This window comes from Myodes glareolus, chromosome 11 (assembly GCF_982192425.1).
Source record: "Myodes glareolus chromosome 11, mMyoGla1.1, whole genome shotgun sequence".
Classification (NCBI taxonomy): Eukaryota; Metazoa; Chordata; class Mammalia; order Rodentia; family Cricetidae; genus Myodes; species Myodes glareolus.
The window spans coordinates 7,623,563-7,639,835 of record NC_142036.1 but is presented as its reverse complement, the minus strand read 5'-3'; the positions used below and the strand labels follow the sequence as shown (position 1 = coordinate 7,639,835).

General features: G+C 39.2%; 2 pseudogenes across 1 annotated transcript; both read right to left on the bottom strand.

The window, feature by feature from the left end:
- Nucleotides 1–1,873: 1,873 nt before the first annotated feature.
- Nucleotides 1,874–2,467, bottom strand: LOC148120341 (immunoglobulin heavy variable 3-23 pseudogene; annotated as a pseudogene). The gene is made up of 2 exons (XR_015739279.1): nt 2,357–2,467; nt 1,874–2,256 (listed from the first exon to the last, which is right to left on the bottom strand). The product of XR_015739279.1 is annotated as an immunoglobulin heavy variable 3-23 pseudogene (transcript).
- A 12,823-nt stretch (nt 2,468–15,290) lies between these two features.
- Nucleotides 15,291–15,745, bottom strand: LOC148120340 (immunoglobulin heavy variable 1-84 pseudogene; annotated as a pseudogene).
- Nucleotides 15,746–16,273: the final 528 nt, after the last annotated feature.

Genomic DNA, 16,273 nt, shown 5'->3' with positions numbered 1-16,273 from the left:
TGCCACAATGTAAACTATTTATAGATGATGAGAAAGTATGCATCTCTGAAGGAAGCACACAGACACCCATACATATATACACAGACAGATATATAACAACACTTTACAAAAACACACTTACACGAGCAGATGGGTATTTGTATCTTAACAACCTGTGCTATTAGAAAATATTCATTTACACCTATGCCATTCATTCTACTTAAAACAAATTACCACACTCATTCATAATGTATTGTGATTAAAATGATTCATCTCACCACCCTCTCTCCTCTTTATGTCACTTCTTTGACCCTTCTGTTTCTCCTACACTCATGTCTCTTCTTTTCTCTCTCCTTTCCTGCACCAAATCTGCTTCTTTTTCTTCTCATCCCAGAAGTGAGATTGCTGGGTCACCCCATCTTGTATAATTTTCTGAGGGACCCCACTGTTTACATGATGTCTTAGTAGAACCACATTCCCATTTCCACAGCACAAGCACTCCTTCCCCTCCACTTCCATAACACTTGATCTCATTTTTACTTTGGATAATGGTACACATATCATTGGTTATAGGCAACGTATTCATTTGGGTTTAAGATTCATTTCTATTATTATTAGAAAATGTTAGCTTTATGCTACCTCTTCTGCCCACATGCACTGGTCAAGGTGAAGCATCCCAATCAGGAGTAGGAGGGCAGAATAATGTGTGCTCATTAGGACATCACTGCTCAACTCTGGGTTCCCTGAGTATGTGTTAACCTCCTGACTCAAAACTTAGAGAAAGGAAAGAAATAAGTTTTTCTTGAAAAATAAACTGTATTCTTGGATGACAGATATCATTTTATAACCTTCAACAGGGAGTAGTGGTTTTTCAAACAGTGTATTTATAATTCAATATGAGAAATATAATTTTTAAATATTACCATTTAAATCAAGGTCTCATATAAACAAGACAAGAACTAGACCGTTGGGCTAAATCACAGCATTGAATGAGAATGTTTAAAAAAACCCAACGTTTTAAATTAGGGGTATATGCTTCTGTGGGCGTAGTGTAATGCTCATGGAGACAAACAGAAGGCACAGGATCCTCTAGAATCATGTGGTCCGGAGCTGCCTGCAATTCCTAGCATTTACAATCTTCTTTATCTTCTTCAGGAACTGATACTGGCCACTCCAGAGTATTGCTTTTGTCCTTTGTGATGATCTGCATTTTGTTTAGGTAAAAGCACATCATAAATTTAAAAAGCAACTATAATAGGGCTGTGAAAATTAAGTTTTTGCCACACAAGAGCCCTTCAGTAGTTTCTAAATATAAAACTAAGAAGAATCCATTACAAAATAAAAGAAGAAAGGAAGAAAGAAAGAAAGAAAGAAAGAAAGAAAGAAAGAAAGAAAGAAGAAACCAGGTATACCATATAGGGAATATGGAGACAGAACAAACACTAGGACTCACTGGACAAGCAGACTATCCAGTCGTTGAGATCAAGGCCCAGTGATAGAATATGTCTCATAACAAGTGGTGCAGACTGTTAGATAAATACATCATATATCAACACACACACACACACACACACACACACACACACACACACACACACACACACAAAGAGAGAGAGAGAGAGAGAGAGAGAGACGGAGAGTGAGAGAGACTGAGACAGAGATAGGTAGAGAAAGAGATAAAGGGAAACGGACAAACACTGTAATAAGTAATCACACACATCACAATAGGAAACAGAAACTCGAATAAACATTCAGACATTCAAGGACAACTACACTTTATTCCTGTAGAGAAAGTCCTTAAATGTGATATGAAGAGACAGAGCGCACACAAAGAAGTCCAGTTGTCCATACTTCTCTAAGAAGGTTCTTCTGTGACCCAGATTTCTAAGTGCTCTCAGCGCCCCCTGCTGGTCCTGTGTTCCCCACAGCTCTGTTTTTGTCTGAGCTCACAGTAGCATTCACTCAGTGTGTGTTTTGCACAGTAATACATGGCCGTGTCTTCAGACTTCAGGCTGCTCATTTCCAGGTACAGAGTGTTCTTGGCATTGTCTCTGGAGATTGTGAACCGGCCCTTCACAGCGTCGGTATACCAGGTGTTACCACCATTGTAACTAATGGTTGCGACCCACTCCAAACCCTTCCCGGAAGCCTGGCGGACCCAGCTCATTGCATAACTACTGAAGGTGAATCCAGAGGCTGCACAGGAGAGTTTCAAGGACTTTCCAGGCTGCACTAAGTCTCCTCCAGACTCCAGCAATTGCACCTCACACTGGACACCTGTAAGCACAAAGAATTCTGGTCAGAAGACTGACACAGAAATTTTTTTTTCTCTTTTTCATGTCCACACAACACATAGCATCTCATCTTTGTGAATTACCTTTTAAAATAAGGACAAAGAAAACCAGTATGAGCTTTAAGTCCATGATGAGTGGCCTGTGTTCACTGTTGAACCCTGACTGGGAGGATTTGGTAATCCAGGGCTTGTCTCCTCTGCCAGAGCTTCAGGGTCAGGGCAGGCTGGTTTTTATGGGTACAAAGAAGCCTTATTTGCATATTTTCCTGCCTTAACAGGTTCTGTAGTTGGACCTGAGCAGCAGGCAGTACTCAGAGCAGATATAAGACATCATACACACTGATGACAGTTACAGAAATTGAAGCAATAATGTAGTTCTTTGTACACATTTTCCTTGTTAGGGATTCACCACACTTTATTTAGTTCCCTTTTCACCATATGCACAGGGAATGTTGTGTTTCCACACTGTCATGTCTTTGTAGTGTCAATGTGAAATTGAAAAGCTCCACACACAGCTGTGTTTCTAGATATTAGCTCTGTCTGTCCCTCTATCTCTGCTGGACATGGTTTCTTCATTAGGTGGACCTTGGCTAGGATCAGACTTGCCTCTGAACAGAACTCCTTCCCTATGACAGGAACACTTGAGACATTTCTGAATTTTACTCACTTCTGCGATACGGTGACCTATGGCCCCAGCAAGTTTGCAAATGAGGCATTTCTTGTTGTCTGTCTTCCCCTCAGTGATTGCTATGGAGTCATAATTGTATTTGCAGCACTCTATTGTTTGCATTCTGAAGTTCTCCCTATGATCACTTTTTACTCTCCACTCTGTCTTTCCCTTTCCCACCTCAATACCAGGGAACACATGACTGTCTTCATGCTGTCTTAGGTCAGTTTTTATTTCTGCATATTTATATATTCACAATAATGTGGACATTGAGTAAATTTTTATACCAAAGCACAAAATTTTGGCATCAATTTTGTCCTTCAGAATACTTTGTTTTTATTTTTCTAAATTTTCATGATTTCTATCCACTCAGTCTGCTTCTCTCATTACACCCAACTTTTTCTTTGAAAACCCCTGTATTACCCTGTGCATTTTCCGTCTTGTCTTTCACTTAAGATGTCTTTTCTTGTCCTTACTTTCATTCTAGTTGCAAACCTACAAAATGGAAGCCATCACATACACAGAGTCTCAAACACACAGTCTGGATTCTCTATAAGGCAGAAACTATCCTTCCTAATGTTCAGTATGTTGTGTGAGGAGAAGAGGGAGTGGGGGGAGTGGTAGGGTAGTGGAGGAGGGGCGGAAGTGGAAATTTTTATAAATTAATAAAAAAGAAGAAAAAAAGAGTCAGTTGTGTGTTCATGTTTACTGGTGTTCTATTCACAGCGGCTAGAAGATGGAAGAAATCTATATTTCCAACAAAGAACAAATATATACTGAAAATGTTGGTTGCATAAACAATGGAATAATAAGCAGTAGTAAAATATGAACTAAGAAGTCTATAGATAAGTGGATGGAACTGGAAAAATATGCTCAGTGAGGTCACCCTAGACCATAAAGACAAATACTACATGTTCTCACTTATATGTAATTGAAAGATGTGAATATTATGTTTGTGTGTTTAATTTATATAAACCAAGAGACTTCAAATTGGCCATTCGTGTTTGAGGAATTAAGGTCAAGGATATACTAAAATATAGATAAAATGAAAGGAGATCAGGAAAACACAGGAGGCAGAATTTCAAGCATGAAATCATTTGCAAAATGGAGACATTAAGAGTTGGTGTAAGAGAAACACAATTTAAGTTGTAAGAAAATCATATTAAAATGAGGATCCTGAAACATAAGTAAATATAAAAATGTAAAGGATATAGAATGCATTTGCATGATATAAAAAAAACCAAAAATATGAAAGTAAAGAAAAGTAGGCTATGGAATAAGAGAAATGTAAAGTATAAAGTTATTTTTATAACAAAATTTCAGGAAATAAGGAAGATTTCCTGGGTGCCTAATTTTACATTTGATATTTTCTATCTGTTGACTGAATGAATTAGTGTTCAGATTTTGGTGTGGTTTTATGAATATGTTGATACAGTATTTTTATCAAAATTATATTTTAAAGAAAATTGTATGAAAACTAGTGATATGTAGATAAACTTGACATCTAGTTATTACCATTGCCCCAGTGTTTTTTGTGATCATGTTCTATGGATATAAGCGATATAAACTTCCAGAAATATGAATGAGACAGCTCATAGATGAGATTTGTAGACCATGAGGTTTGCTACTGAATAAGATCCCTGATGTCTTTTCTCTCCCTCCCGGCTGCCTAGCTCCTTGCTATACAAGAAAAATGACCCAGCAGGGAGAATTTTCTGTTTAATACAAAGCTGGTTTCTAATTAACTAATGAGTGTTTGAACACAGATACCTGCATGGGTGAACTGTTCTGCTCCCAGAAACCATGAGTTATTAATGAACACCTCTGTATGGGCACAAGACAGCTCCCTATGATTTAATAATCAGGGAGGCCCCACAGGTGTTGAGAACAGTATGAGGTATTTCCAGCGTTTTTATTTGTCTACAGTAGTTCAATACTTAGACCTTGTTTCTGAGAAAGAATTTAAAATACAAATAAAGCTTAAGAGCTAGAAGTGGTGCATAACTCCAAGGAAAGAGTGACTTCCAGACACCACGGGACTGAGACACATATGAAGTCTCAGAGTCTGGAAAGCTTTCCAAGTCTGCACAGATTCGATCCTAATGGGGTTCCAATGTGGAGAGAAGAACACAAACACAGGCTTTTCTCCCCTAACCAAGAAGTTCCTTGTGAGGGAAATGTTTGTTTTCTCTGTTGTAGTATTATTGGGTGTACTTACTTCACTCAGGACTGGACACACGTCTTGTAGTAGATGGCTAACACAGAATAAATGCAATATTTTACAGATATTTTCTCTTATTTCACGTTGTGCATTATTTCTTCAGTCTTACTCAACTTTTACCTATATAACATAGTTTCATAATTGAGTGTTATTATGGATTATATGTATGTAAGTTCCTGTTTTTGTTTCTTACATAAATGTTTTCCTATTTTAATTCTTTTTTTTTTTTGACTGTTTGCTTTCTACAGAGAAAAGGAGAGGGTGTGAAATTGGGGGATATTTAGTAATCAGAATATATTATACAATTTCTTTTAAAAAATAATAAAGTAAATAAAACTGAATAAAATTTAAAAAGAATATACAAACCCGTGAGGAGTTTGACAAGGAATCTTTACTATGTATGACCATGAAAACATATTTTAATCACAGCTGTTGCAGGTCAGTTAACAGACTCTAAGTAAGGAAACCACAGAGGATACAGAATCCCCTCCACACTCCAACACATCTTTCTAATGAAATTCTTAGACTGAAGATGCACAGTCTGGTTCAGCTTGTAACACAGGCATGAAATACAGTGTACAGCTGCATATGTAAATGGGTTTTAATTATCCTGGAGATGCTGAATAGATGTTTCAGAAATTGATATTAGTTTATGCCAATATAATTATCAATGTCCCTCTCAAAACTAGGCTTCACCCTGGTGACAGCTGTATGTATCCAACTGTAGCAATCCCCCTTTGTAACATGGTGACCATAAGAAAGAGCAGAATCTTGGCTGCCTTCTTTATTCTATACCTGGGGCAGAGCACCTGAAGTCAGAGAATCACACAGTCTTGAGCTTAGCTCATGGTTCCACCTGTTTCCAGACAGGAGAGCCAACAGAACAGGAGGCAACACTGTGGTACCTATAGAACCGATAACAACTTCAGAAAAATATATGAAGAAGGAAGTAGAAATCTAGTGAATGTGTTGTAAGACATTGCTGGCTGATCAGATGTTACAGTCTACCATAGCTGGGCAATATTCTCTAAGATGGGCAACATGGAGGTATTCCTCCACACAACACAAGCTTCCTGCTTTCTACTTAGGCTTATCTGGGAGATGTCTTGAGGCACAGAATTCTTGACTTATCTCAAGGGTTACCCTTAACACATCTCCTGCAAATATTCTTCCCTTGATGACAAACATAGTAATTAGGCAAGTGCTCTAGAAATTTTGATAGGGTCATGTATCTACTAATTTAACAGTATGATAGAACTTTGCAGCTTAATGCAAATTACAGTATCTCCCCAGACAACCCAATTCTCTATATTCCCATACTCTGGAATAAAGTTGAAATTTTTCATCAAAAACAGTCTCCCAGATGGCTGTCTCCATTCCCACTACAGGCCAATTACACAGCTTTCTTTCAACACTTCTTCCCCTTTGTCCTCAAGTCCTATTGGACAACAGGCCAGGATGGATAAGAGGACACTCACAGATTGTATGCCATGCCTCAATCTGTTTCCCATGCTGCAGATTTGACTGGATCATAAGTATGGTTCCATTCTACCTTGACTCAGTTATGGTCAAAAGTTCAAATACCATATATACCAGATAATGGACCTGGTATTTCAGATATGAAGATGCAGATCTGGTGGAACAATATCTGGCAGAGAATGTGTTAGTAAAACTTTTTAGGAGCGAATGTTTTCAATGATGAAGACTGTTTTGGATTGTGCTCCCAGGAATGAGAGAAGCTAACAGCACTATGTAAGAATTTGTTGTGCATGTGTGGATAAATGACAGAAATGGAGTTTTACAGAATCAAACAAAAATGTGGCTATAGAAAGTGAGACTATTGACATACGTTTTGCTCTAACTTCAGGATCAGATATCATATGAACTTAATATTGGAGGACAGCGGAAACTGGGACCAGTTCAATACATGACTTCTTTTCAATCACAAGTTAGAATTTTTATGATGTCCTCTGGACTGTCAGAACACTGAGAAACACCCTGAGGACAAGATTTTGTTTTCATATAGAGGAGCAGTTATACCTATCCAGTTAGCACAATCTAGGGTGCTGGAGTTCCCCTTGGATTTCAGCATCTCTGCTCTCTTGGGTAAAGTGCAAGATGGTGTGCTTCAGAGTCTAGCATTATGGGATGCTAGTGGCTATTGTGAGTGTGAATGTGCAGGAATTTTGGCTGACATGGGGCTGACTGAGAAGCCATTGACAATGGCACTGGGTCTTGTTTCGTCTGCATGTACTGGCTTTTTGGGATCCTAGTCTGTTTGGATGCTCAGGTTACTAGACCTGGAGGGAGCGGGGAGGAACTTGAACTTCCCACAGAGCAGGAAACCCTGACTGCTATTAGGATTGGAGAGGGAGGAGGAGAGGGAGTGGGGGAAATGGGAGGGTATTGAAAGGAGGGGAGGAAGTGGAAATTTTTATAAATGAATAAGCATGAGGGGTGGGAGGGTTGTTGGAAGGGGAGAGGGTTAGAGAGAAGGGAGTAGGGGAGGAATGGGGAAAGCTCGGTGGGCCGTGATGGGGGGAGGGAGGAAGGATGAATATGTGATCAGGGAAGAATATATTTCAATTAAGGGAGTCATTTTAGAGTTTACAGGAGACTTGATTATAGATGGGATCCCAGGTCCAAGGAGAGATCCCCAGATTGTTCTCTGGACAGAGGAGAGGGTGCCTGAACCGGCCTTGGCTCATAACCATACTGAAGAATATTTTGCTTATCACCATAGATCCTTCATCTGGCGATGGATGGAGATAGAGACAGAGACCCACATTGGACCACTGGACTTAACTCCCTAGGTCCAAACGAGAAGCAGAAGGAAAGAGAATGTGAGCAAATAAGGCAAGACCAGAGAGAACATTCATCCGATGATGGATGGCCAAACAGACAGAGACCCACATTGGAGCACCGGACTGAGCCCCCCAAGTTCCAAATGAGGAGCAGAAGGAGGAAGAAAATGAAAAAGTAAATCAGGACTGGGAGGGATGCGATCGCCCACTGATACAAGGGGACTGATCTAATGAGAGTTCACCAAGGCCAGTTGGACTGGGACTGAACGAGGACGTGATCCAACCAGATTCTCTGAATGTGGCCGATTCTCTGAATGTGGCTGGCCCGGAATCTTTCTGAAAAGCCATTGACAATGACACTGGGACTTGTTTCCTCTGCATATACTATATACTGGATTTTTGGGATCCAGTCTGTTTGGATACTCACCTTCCTGGACCTGGAGGGAGGGGGGAGGAACTTGAACTTCCCACAGGGCAGGAAACCCTGACTGCTCTTAGGGATAGAGAGGGAGGAGGAGAGGGAGTGGGGGGAGTGGGAGGGTGTTGGGAGGAGGGGCGGAAATGGAAACTTTTATAATTTAATAAAATTACTTTCTCATTAAAAAAAAAAGACTGACTCTTCTGAAATTTGGGAGCTTTCTTTAAGGAAAACAATACATTAGGTGAACTACCAGTCAGATCCTGGTATCACAAATTCCTCCATATTTTATTGCAATTTTTAGCTATAAACATTATTAACTTGTGTTCATGTGACTACAGTATCTTTATCTAAGGGGAGAAGAAAAAACTAACGGTATTGTGCTATGATCGTGGGTGCAATTTGCTTTTAGCTGATCTTAATTTTTTTAAGCTTCTAAGTTTGTCAGCAGCAAGAAGTCAGTATTTTTTAATATTATCAATTTTTGGAGCTGCCCTTAACTGGAATAGCCAGCAGCAACTTAGCTACACGCAAAAGTGACTATCACCCACATGAAAACACACTAAATGTAAACACAATTCCTTTTCCCCACGTAGGATACCCTACATCTTGCTATCATCTTAAGCCCATTTGAAGGAAGAGGAATTAAAGATTAATGGAACAATGGTTTTGAAAAAAATGATTAAAATACCTCTTTCTCAATTGCTATAAAAATCCTTGTCCTGTCTTAGTCACAGAGGACGAAGTTGTTATGAGTGGGATATGGCTTTGTCCCACAAAGTTTCAGCTTGCTCTGCAGCAATCTTCTCTAAACTGAAACATTCCATCCCAGAAGGAAGCTCACTAAGATTCAGGAAATTCTAAAGGAAGACTTCTCGCGATTCAGGAAATAAACAACTTGTAAGTCTCAGAAAGTCCCTGAAAGTGACTGGAAGTACAGAGCTCTTCTCCTCTTCAGGATCATATAAACAGTTAGAACTGAGGAAGAGACTCAAAGCATCAGAGCCTTGAGAATCTCTTACCTGCTGAACTACCAGCAAGTCTTCCAGAGAGCTACAAGTTTACAGCTTTTGTGATTTGTCATCCATGCTGGGGTGGGTTTTAGTGTTGCAGCTGCCTTTGAGAGTCCCATGATTCTCCAAGTAATCTCTCCTGTAACCGACTCTAATAAACTCATTGTTACAAAGTTGAAAAAAAAGAGTTCAGTAGGAACCAGACAAGAAACTTGAAACTCTCCAACCAGCCTGTTCATGTGCATCCCAGAAACATTAATGAGGATGTTTAGTCTATACACAATACCTTCATTTACTGAACAATTCAACACACAATTTTTGAGGAGGATTTTAGCATGTTTCATTTACCTTTTCTTTATTGAAAAAATTTGTTTTTAAGCAGTACACTCTGACTATACTTATTCTTTTGCCAAACTGCTTCTAGATCCTCCTCATCTCCCTGCTAACTAAATTGCACAGCCTTTCTTTCAATCTTTCAAAAACAACCTCATCTCTCTTTTGTTCTCTGAATATGTCTTTCTTTCTGTCTCTCTGTCTCTCTGTCTCTTTCTCTTTCTCTCTGTCTCTCTGTCTCTCTGTCTCTCTGTCTCTCTCTCTCTCTCTCTCTCTCTCTCTCTCACACACACACACACACACACACACACAGACTCACCAAAACACAAGAATCAGAAAAAATATATAAACAAAAGACCAGCAAGACAATAAAATGCCCAAATAAATTTATGTAGTTGACGAAACATCTTCAAAAATACCACTGTGTGATTTATTGGTGTTAGAATGAGACCTATTGGGAAGTGTGTTTAATTCAGCCAGGGAAATTCCCCTGAAGTACACTAACTTTTCTTTGCATGTTCATACCAAATGCAGATAGTTTCTTCTTTAGGATTTGGAGTCCTGTTTATTTCCCCTCTTGGCAGTAGAATCCCATGTTGTTTGAACATGTGCAAGCCCTGTATCTACTTGCACAGTCTAGTGAGTTCATATATGCATCAATCCTATTGTGTCTGGAAGAGACTGTTTCCTTCAACTCATTCAACTCCTCTGGCTCTTAAAGTCTTTCTAACTATTCTTCTACGTTAGTGCTTGAGTCCTGAGGAGAACATTTGTTTAAGAAAACAGATTTATAACTAAGTGTTTCAATATCACTCATGTTCTATAGATTGTTCATTTGAGATTCTCTATGTTATTCCCCATATTCTTAAAGAAGAAGCTACACGAATAATACTTATGTGAAGCACAGATTTATATGCATATCCAGGCATGTCATTGGGAATTATTTTATTGTTCTATTCCTTTAGCACATTGGCCATCAACCTTACTACTGCTGGAACCCTTTCATATAGTTCCTCATGTTGTAGTGACCCCCTAAAAATAATTTTGTTGTTATTATGTAACTGTAATTGTCCACTATGAATCACTGTAAATATTTGACTTGCAAGGTACCTGATATGCGAACCCTGTGAAGGAGTTCTTTGACCCCTGTGAAAGGGTTGTTCAATTCCCAAGGAGGTCATACCTCACAAGTGGAAAACCATGGCTTTAGCATAATATTGGTTTTCCCATAAGCAACCTCACTACAAGTTCTAGAATGTTCTAGTAGTTTCAAGCATGGTTTACATTCATGGAGTTGTCTTTAAATTCAATCAAAGAATGGCTGATTACTCCCCCAATATTTGTGCCACTAATGAATACACAACCATAACTAACAGGCAGATCACCATTGTGGGTTACAGATTGTTGTTAGATTTATTATTACACTTCTCCTCTGAGAGCCTACCAAGTACCTTCTACTGCTGTGAACAGCAGTCAGTAGATAAGACCTCCAGTAAGGTACCAACTCAAATTCTCCATGACCAATGAGATACGTAAGTGTTGTCTTTAACAATAGGGTTTTGCCATCAGATTGTGAAAGAGCAACCAAGCCTTGGTGGTAGCCTGAGTTATTTTGTGATTTACATGAAGTCACTTTGACCAATGATTAAATTTATGAATTTTTGCCTAGGAATGCCAATCTTCCAAATATCCAGTAGTTTACTGACGTTTGCAATAATTTGTAATCTGCTCTTTGAGGGATTTGAGGCCAAAGACTGAGTGGAAACACAACTCCAAATCACCTAGATTAGGAACAAGACATCCTTTAAAACTTAAAAATCTGATGGAGACCAGCTTCAGGAGAGTTAACAATTACCAGGATAGGGACATGAAGATTAGAAAAGTCAGTAATAAGTATGAACACATGCATGAAAATAATAAAATAGAAGCATAGGAGGGAGTATGATAGAAGTATCAGGAGGGAGTCCCAGTGAATACTGAAATTTTCCTGCATTTAATTTTTTCATACACTTTTATATCCCAATACAATGGGGGAAAGAAGACAAAAACTGCTTTAACATGATAGAAAAGACAACTGGAACAGTTATTTGCTTCAATACTATGGCATCAAGTCATTAGCACTCTGTTGTTTAGGCAGTGAACTCACCCTAGATCAAGTGTCCTGAAGGCAGTCACTCTCAAGGTAAAACCTCCTGTTTCAATATGAGGAGCCGAGGTATGCTTAAAAATCCTGATCATTGGAAAGGGTGGGGTGGATCTACCTATATGGACCATCTGAATGTCAAAAGAACCAAGTAACCACACCCTAGGTCAGGATGTACAGTCACACTTGTAAACAACTTTGGGCAAGCAAAAACTCTCTAACTTTCAGACAAGGTGGAACTAGGTTCACACTTTTAGGCCTCCACAAAAATCTTAGGAACAGATTCTCATTCCTGAATAATTTTTAAAAGGGACTTCATTTATATCAGAAAGCTAGGGCTCTGAAACAAATAGTGTAGAACAATCCCCAGAGGCTAGCAGGAAAACTGTGTCCACTACCAAACACCTAAATTTTAGGAGGAAGGCATAGACCAGAGAAGCAGCCTGGACTGTTGTACTGAGGCTGTGTCAATGTGCTCTTCATGCACAGTAGTATGTGGCAGTATCTGGCACATAAACACTGGTGATCTTGAGCAATACTCAGTTGTTGGTGTCCTTGGAGACTGTGATCAGAATCTTCAGAGGTGTGTTGTAGAACTGAGTATCATCCCACCAAATGTTTGCAAGTCACTCCAAACCCTTTCCTGAGGGCTGACAGCTCCAAACGATATCTATACCAGAAGTGCTCAGTGAAATTCCAGAGAAAGAGCAGGTCAGTATAAGATCCTGGGAGGGCTGCAACATCCCAGGGCCAGATTCCTTCAGGGTAACCTGGAAGAACTGTGGAGAAAGGAAAGCAGAGAATAAGGTTGGAATAGGTGATAATATAGAAGTCTGCCCCTTAGTGAGCCTTGACAATTACATGCAGGGAAACTCAGCAGGAGGAATGAAGAAGGAAGTCTGTCCATGGCTGCACACCAGTGAGTACCCAGACCCAGTTTTGTCTTTTCAACCCAAATGAATCCAGGAGAGACTTGCATTCCATGCCAGGCACTGACTTTGATGAAGGACTTAAGTTTTAGGACTCAAGGGAAGCCTGTCTGTGAGGGGAGGCATAGAAGACATCACTGGAGTTTACTTTTTCCCCAGAGAAAGTAGCCCACATGGTGGAGCCAGGTATTGAGTGTACAACCCATTATAGTGTGAATGCAGCAGAAAGGAGTAGGTGCCCTGGCAGGCTGGCAGATATGCAGTCTATCATTTCATGGAAGCCAGTGATATTACATTGACTACTAATCTGTTAATTTCTGCCTCATGTATTTGGGATTTCTATTTATTCAATATCAGTAGCTTCAACTTTATGCTGCCCTCTGATTTTTTACAAACTGCACTAACAGAAAACATAAACTGTAGGCAAAGACAAAGTTAGCTCAATTCTCTCAGACCTCGAGCATACTGGAGGAGGGCCAGAAAGACAGAAGACACCGAAAGTCACCAAACAGGGCCTAGGATTTTAGTCACTGGTACTGTGGTGTTAAAACACAATGCAATCTCTTTTTCTTGACATTATGGATGCTTTAGAGTTAAGAAAAACAATGATTTGCCTAACATTGAACACCTTTTACAGTGACTTTGTAATATGAACATGACTGAAAATACAGAAAAAAACTTGAGTAAACTGATTTCTTTAAAGAAATCTATGTCAAAAATGATCTATAGTAATAAACTTCTTATTTAAATGTTTAAAATATAAAGACATCACGATGTGTCTAAACCATGAGTTTGCACTTACCACAAAGTTATAGTAACACTGTATAAAAAAACCAAACCCTCAATGCTGAGAGCCATCTGAGGCACTGAACCCTAATGGAAGGATGGGCAATAAAACCTGCACCTACACTTTGTTTAATTTCCAGGGCATTTTAATGTCACAATGACTTTTCATTTATGATTAAATTATATATATTGAAAGAGGAATGTATCTGACATTATCTCCATGAGATTCAAAGATCATCATAAATATCCTCATCAAAGACAGGGAGTAGAATGGTTCCACAAGAAAAAAAAAAGGATCCTGAAATGGATGATAGCAAGAGCAAAGAGGCTCTTTCCAATGTCTGGCAATTATCTGTAGAGTAGCAGTGAACATTATTGAGTGAGTGTCTCTAGAAGGACGTAGAATCATTTGTGTATATGCCCCAGAGTGGTATAGCTGGATGCTAGGGTAGGTCTATTCCAATCTTCCTCTGCAGCAGTTGCACTGATTCCACAGTGTCTGTACAGAATGGGTAGTATGAGGTGTTTTAGTTTGCAGTATAAGAAGTTTGGGCACTTCAAAATGACTCTTCAGAATGCAAAAAACAACTGCTAGAATCAAGGTCTTACAGTCACTTGACTGATACCTTGCATTGTTGAGTCTTGTTCAATTCAGAAGACAGAATTGAGAGATTCCCTTGCCAGCTGATCATTAATGCTTTTCTGTTGGTGGAGACAGGAGAGTGCTTTATGAAGACAGTATTTTCAATTCAATAGAGGTTTAAACGTCTCTACCATAGAATAGGCCAACAAGATTCCTGCCTACCACAACATACAAAGTTTTTGACATAGATATTCAGTACATAGCATTCATATTTCAAGGGGATTTATGTTGGTTACAGGAACATGCCAAACTATCCTTCTACACTACGGAGATTTCTTACTGAATCAATCCCTTGAGATTATCAAGTACCACAGGATTCCATGTTGCTTGTTATTGGCTCAGGTACCCAAAACCAATTAGTCTATAGAACAAGAGTGACGTCATCATATCCAAAGGAATATGAAGGATGATGCGTGTCAGAGAAGGTTGGTGTCTATAAAAGCCTGAAACTGTAGGTCAGGATACTGGTTCTCCATAGGTAGTAAACTTAAGGTCAGATTAATATGAATAACCTCAAACCTATTCTTAACTGACATGTATACACACTGTTTAAATAAATCAGTTGTATGGAAAATAATTTAATAATATTTTTGACAACTTATAAGATTTACACTTATGTGGTAGTACATTTAAGATGTAAATATCTCTTCCATTCTGAGAAACTGAAATTCTGCTAAACAACATAGATAGTATTTAAAAACACACATTCATACTACTTAAGACTGTGAGAGGAGTTTTGATTTGGTTAGATGTTGTTTATGTGAACTTTACTGGTAAAATTCATATTATACATTATTCAAAGCTACTCCAAAAAGTTCAAGTCTGTTCAAATCCAGAGATAATTCTGTCACTATGCATTAAAACAGTTTTCCTTTCTTTTCTATAATGTTTTATTATGGAGAAACATGTAAATGGGGGTCAATTAGGATCATTCTATTTATAGAGAAGGAGGCAGAAAAACAGACACTCAGAAGATAAATTCTGTGTAAATCTTCAGGCTAGTAGTCTCTGTCATCTCAGTCCCAGGACAACTTCCTGCTTCTCCAGGGTTTCTGACACACTCAGGATGTGGTTGCAACACTGTGTCTCGCACAGTAATAGACTGCAGAGTCTTCAGATGTCAGGCTTCTGAGGTCCATGTAGACTGTGTTGGAGGATGTGTCTGCAGTCAGTGTGGCCTTGCCCTGGAACTTCTGATTGTATTTAGTATTATCATCTCCGGGAAAAATCCTCGCAAACCACTCCAGGCCCTGACCAGGACTCTGCTTCACCCAGTGAATATAGTAATAACTGATATTGTCAGAGACCCTGCAGGACAATTTCACTGAGGTCCCAGGACTCACAAGCTCAGGCCCAGACTGCTGCAGCTGTACCTGGGAGTGGACACCTGTAGAGAAAAGCCAGTTTAGGTGTCATTGTCACCTCTGTCCCTGTTCCCTCTTCAGATTTGGAACTGGAATGCCCCTTTACCTGTAGTTAGTGACATGAGGAAGAGAGTGATCCAGCTCCACTCCATGGCAAGGACCTGTGTGCTCGGTGAGGTCCTTGGAGAAAACACTGATCATATGTTGTTCTGGGATGTGGACATCTCTGTATTTACCGCCATATACTCATGTGATTTGTATATTCATGAACAGTGTACCTCTTACATAAGGTCCTAGTACAGCTTTAGAAGAAAGAGGTAGAGGACCTTGGATCAGGCAGTACGATGCTAAAGTCCAGTTCTAATCCTGTCTGAGGAAATGAAACCCATAACATATCCCCAATCCTTCTGCAGACCTGAGGATGTAATATCAAGTTCTAAGCTCTCAATTTACTAAAGACTCTATCCAGAGACAGTTGTTGCTCTTGTGACAAAAGATTTACAGTTAGTACTTGTGAAAAGGATTTCAAAACTTGCAAATTATGAGAACTTCTAGTCTTTTTTCATATATATGACATTATCAAGTGTTTTTCCAGAAGATTGCATACTAAAACACTTACACAAATGATCAAAAGTGAAAATGTCTCAGAAATTTTTGCACACAAATGTTATTTCTGCATT